The sequence below is a fragment of the Megalobrama amblycephala genome, linkage group LG20 (genome assembly GCF_018812025.1).
Source record: "Megalobrama amblycephala isolate DHTTF-2021 linkage group LG20, ASM1881202v1, whole genome shotgun sequence".
Lineage (NCBI taxonomy): Eukaryota > Metazoa > Chordata > Actinopteri > Cypriniformes > Xenocyprididae > Megalobrama > Megalobrama amblycephala.
The window spans coordinates 4,069,542-4,075,220 of NC_063063.1; the positions used below are offsets into that span (position 1 = coordinate 4,069,542).

The 5,679-nt window shown below is 37.1% G+C and overlaps 1 long non-coding RNA gene across 1 annotated transcript; it reads left to right on the plus strand.

Annotated features, from left to right (window-relative positions):
- Positions 1-200: 200 nt before the first annotated feature.
- LOC125255250 lies at positions 201-3,205 on the plus strand. The gene is made up of 3 exons (XR_007181868.1): positions 201-335; positions 1,532-1,601; positions 2,969-3,205. It is a non-coding gene; the product is annotated as an uncharacterized LOC125255250 (long non-coding RNA).
- Positions 3,206-5,679: the final 2,474 nt, after the last annotated feature.

A 5,679-nucleotide genomic window follows, 5' to 3' on the forward strand; every position in this document is an offset into this window, starting at 1 on the left:
ATTGGATGGTGCACTCTAAAAACTCCTGGGTTATTTCTTTAACCCATTTTCTGGGTTATTTGTGTTGGGTTAAAATTATGGGTTATTTTTTTCAGCGAGTAACCATTTTCTGGGTTACAGGGCTAATATTTTGACCCAATTCCTGGGTTGTTTAGGTTTCTGGGTTATTTTTCAAAGAGTAACCCATGTTCTGGGTTAACGCCCCTTCCCCCGCCCCTGCTGTTGTTCTGGAATTTTCTCACAACAGTCGTTTGAAACAACCGTCACTTGAACTTGAACGCACTCGATCCGTTTTGGTCTGGGCTTCTTCGGTGCAACTTCGTCGCGTATTCAAGGTAAGCAAGTATTTTCAGTGTCAATGTAACGTAAACTTTTCTGTGTCCATGTCCCCGTTGCTATTTTAGCACTATTTGTTGAAAAAATGACCATGGCTTACCGTGGTAATTCTGTGGTTAGCATGTAGCCGCCTGCGGATATCGCGACAACATCTAACTAGTTTAAAGTCCGTGTAAAGTCAATATAAATATGTGTTTTGAGTTTGTCAGACTAAATAAGAAAGTGTTATTAACCACCCAGCCACATTTGAATGATTAAAAATAACGATAAGTTCATGAAATTAGGTGTCAAAATGGTTGAAATGCTTTTTACACATCGTTGAGAAACGTATGACCCATTTAATGTGTTTAGAAGAAAATGACTGAATTTACTTTACACGGTCTTTAAATTCTATTTTCCATAAACTGTGCTGTACTTATCTCATTGTTATAATACTGGTAATAATACGACAGGTACAGTGCAGCTAGTGGCGACTTCATGCCGCGTAAGGGGTCGAACACCGGACGAGAAGCGCCGCGCCGCGTCTAGGACAACTCGAGGTATCGCATACTTTCTCAGTTTATGGCCAGCAATATTGTTATGTTTAAGGACATTATGAAATTAAGATAATGTCAGTACTGTGTTATGATTGTACTGTATAATTAAATACAACCGTTGCTGAGTCTGCAGTCTGAACACTTTACCTCAGAGCGTCCGTTAACTGAATGAATTGAGAATATCACCTGAAAATACAATAACATCAGCAATTTTTATTCATGCAGCTGATTTCTGTAAATTAATGTAAAACTAACTTTATATTGCAGCACATGGTGAAGTCAGTATATACATTAATGACGATTTGAGACAAATAAGTGTAAATTTAATATAAATCTATGTACATAGCGCTCTGTGGCGCTGCAGGATTTTGAACAAGGTCCTGAACCGTTGCTGGGCGCTGCGGACAGACGCCGAATGGCGCTGCCGGTGTGTGTACACTCATAGAGAATAATGTGTTTGAGTTTTAAATAAGCTTCTCTTCCGGTGTGCGACCCCCTTTAGCCGCGGCTAGAGCGACGAGGCAACACAATAGTTGAGTTATGTTAACCAGCTACGCTGTGCTTATCATATTATACAGTGCTCTACGGGCTTAAGTAGTCAGAGTTAAAGAAGTGTGTCAAGTCTTCAAATTGTTGCTAACCTCTATTGTTTTCTCCAGGTCTTTTTAAATGGACAGCTTTGTCGCTGATAAGCTAACTGAGTGGCGGATGTCTGAGCTGATTTTAGAGGTGAGCGTTTTACTCTTTTAAGGGATAGTTCACCCAAAAATGAAAATTTGATGTTTATCTGCTTACCCCCAGGGCATCCAAGATGTAGGTGACTTTGTTTCTTTTGAGTCACATAGACATTTATCGACCCGCGGCCTTCCCGCGACACTGACCCCTACGCCGCTGTTCTGCTCTCCAGAGCAAATACAAAGCGGTAGCTCTCTCGATGAACGCACGATCAACATCAGCCATCTTGCAAACAGACAACCGCCTAGCACTTGCCCCTCCCACAAGAAGCGGATTTCGCCTCGTCTATTTCACTCTAGACGCGCGAATGCATTCAAAATGTTCAAGCGGCAAACTAGACGCGGTAGACGCGAATTTGACGCTCTATTCGCGTTTGGTGTGAACGCAGCATTATAATGCGAGTGAATGGTAACACAATTTATAAGAGTCAAAAAATATGCTTAGACAAATCCAAACTGAACCCTGCGGCGCGTGACTACACATTAATGTCCTAAGACACGAAACAATCGGTTTGTGCGAGAAACCTAAGCGATTGCTGAACGCAGTTGGACATAGTGGTGTTTTAGAGGTAAAAAATTATATAAATAATTTTCGGTTTCTCGCACAAACCGATCGTTTCGTGTCTTAGGACATCAATGTGTCGTCACGAGCCGCAGGGTTTAATTAGGATTTGTCTAAGCATATTTTTTGACTCTTATAAATTGTGTTACCATTCACTCGCATTATAAGACTGACAGACGGCAACGGTTGGAGTTAAAAATCATAATTTGTGTTCGACTGAAGAAACAAAGTCACCTACATCTTGGATGCCCTGGGGGTAAGCAGATAAACATCAAATTTTCATTTTTGGGTGAACTATCCCTTTTACTGCCCTCATATCATCTCTCTATACCTAAATATTTTTCTTTAATATGACTTAAATGTGTCAGTGCAAGATTTTGTGACAGTCACAACATCTTTGACAGTGGGGAATGCATCTCTGTAATAACCCTTATAGTTAAAAGATACTTGTGCCTTGTCTTTAAGCTGTTATGCATAATAATGGCCCAGATATTCACCTTTGCATTAATGTCATTACACTTGTTAGTGAAAGAAAAGATGGACAGGATAGACTGTCATTCACACAAAATGGGTAACGCTGCAAAAGAACCACATTAGTTAACTAGCAAATTGGGCCACTTTTTTTTTTTTTTTTTTTTTTTTTTTTTTTGTGCTTTTTTTTAAACAAAAAAAACAAAACAACAGCATTCCCTTAAAAGTGATTATTTGTTAGCTTGATAATCAAAGAGTGTCTGGTGAGTGGTTCACAATTGTCTCGACTTATTAACAATACTCATGTTGTCTTGTTTTCTGTCTTTCAGGTGAAGACAGAGATGAGGAGGCATTTCTTCTCTTAGATGAGGACACTATCAAAACTCTTGTCCCTCAAGTTCAATCCAGTTATTGAATGTTGTCAAATGTTTGAGAGAGAATGAGTTGTTTTTCTATTTTTTCTAATGTCTAATGTTATTACAGTGTGACCTAAGATAAATAGGTCTAAGTGTGTAGAGTTTATGTAAAGTTTAATTTAATTTAATGCAATAAAAAATGTAAAAGTGCTTGAAGTGTGTAAGTGTCTGAAGTTTTATTTTCTGAAATAAGGCATACTTGCATAGTAACCCAAGTTAGGTTATTTTTGACCTTTGACCTTTGGTTAAAAAGGGACCTACTGATTTCTGGGTTATTTCAACCCAGATATTGGGGTTGCTCTTTTGACCCAGAAGTTGGGTTATATTAACTACAATTTTGGGTTATTTTAACCCAAAATTTGGGTCAGGTATTTAACCCAGAAATTGGGTCAAAAAGAATAACCCATTTTTCTGGGTTGAAATAACCCAGAAATTAGTTGGTCCCTTTTTAACCCAGGATTTGGGTCAAAAATAACCCATTATGGGTTATTTTTGACCCAGGAGTTTTTAGTGTGTGAAGAGCGGAGAATTGGATCAAGACAGTGTCACTCGCAGATCGACAGCAGTTGATTGGATGAGGTGTCCAGAACCGACTCCAACCACACTTCCAGGCAATCTATGTGGAAGAGGAGGAGACTGTAACTGTGGCATCAGCGGAGCCTTACAGATGAGTGCTTCATCGTGGTTACTGTTAATCACAGTACTGCTTTATCCAGCTGTCTTCATATAGGGCTCAACTTGCAATAAATGTTGTGTCATCAGCTTTATGTTACAAAGCACTTAAAGTGATATCCAATATCCAAATATTACTTTAGAGCAGCTTCACATGGTAAAAGACATGGTTTGATCTATGCAGGTTTAACTTACAAATATATTCAAATAAATTATTTTTAAGCTTTTTTTTTTTTTTTTAATAAAGTGGAAAAAATGGAATTAATATGAATTCATTATTTATAGCTTTTGCTGTCACCCTGTTGCATTGTTCAAAATATTGAATTGTAATCCACTTGACTTTGTGTCTATATTTCTGTGACTACAGGGTAAAAATATACAGTGTGAAGATTTATCTAAATTAATTCATTTATATCATGAAGGCAGCTTAACATATGCTGCAATCTATATGTTGTCCAAATGATCTCTAGCTGCAATGACAAGTTGGATCCACTTAGGGGCATTAACACACAGTGTGGCAGAGCTTCAATATGTTAGTAGCAGTGACAAATACAGTTCCTTAAAGGATTAGTTCACTTCAGAATTACTATTTCCTGATAATTTACTCACCCCCATGTCATCCAAGATGTTTATGTCTTTCTTTCTTCAGTCGAAAAGAAATGAAGGTTTTTGAGGTAAACATTCAAGGATTTTTCTCCATATAGTGGACTTCAACAGTAACCAACGGGTCGAAGGTCCAAACTGCAGTTTCAGTGCAGCTTCAAAGAGCTCTACATGATCCCAGACGAGGAATATGGGTCTTAACTAGCGAAACAATCATTAATTTTCTAAAAAAATAAAATAAAAATGATAGATTTTTTAACCACAAATACTCATCTTGCACTAGCTCTGCCATGCATGACATAATCATGTTGGAAAGGTCTCTCGGATATTTCGGTCACAGATCATTTTTAACACACTGTCTCAACATGTATATATGTTGTATATGTGGTATGTAAAACAAAGCTTAAGAAACATCAAATGCTGTGCAAAATATAACTGCAGGAATGTTCAAATAAGGATTAAGACCAACACAGACATGCCATTGGAAATGTTTGCCTTTGCAGCTTTTTGTCTTCTCCGTAAACGCACAAGATGGCCAAATTCATCCCTTCTCCTGTTGAACCTTTGAAGGACTTGTTCAGCCTCCCTGGCAACTTCATCAAGATCAGCATTGGGAGATTTGAGTTCAAGTTCCCTGTTAATGCAAGCAGCTTCCTGACAGAAATGGTCAAAATTTAATTTTGAGTTTTAAAAATATGCCATGATGAAGAAGAAAGAGAGCAAAAATATGTGTAAATGAATTACGGATTACAGTTTAGAAAAATAGGCAAGGAAAAGCTGAGAGAGAGAAGTGAGAATATTCTTAACCTGTCTGAATGCATGTACAATTATTTATTTATTTATTTATTTTTTTACATTGTCTTAATATTATTGTTAATATTACTTATTACTTAATATTACTTCTGGTGTATTAAAAAAAAACGTATTTATTTATTCTTATTTTTAATGTATTATATAATCATTTTGTTTATTGCCATGTAAAGGCAATACTGTACAAGTCATGCCAATTAGGCTAATTTGAAGTTGAATTAGAGAGAGAGAGAGAGAGAGAGAGACAAACAGAGTAAGTAGGCTTTTGCAAGAGATGGCTTCTTAAAAGAGCTGTTGGATTAAAGGTTGTGGGAGATGGAGATGGAGTATGTCATCTGAAGTAACTGCAAGACAGAAAAAAAATATTGAATTACAACTACAATACAAAAAAGATATTGTAAGCATGGCAAGAGTTGTGGTTACTGTGTTTTAACTACAAATACCACATTTAAACTGAAGTTACTGTGGTAAAACCATGGTAAGTGTTGCGGTTACTGTGTTTTAACTACAAATACCACATTAAAACTACAGTAACTGTG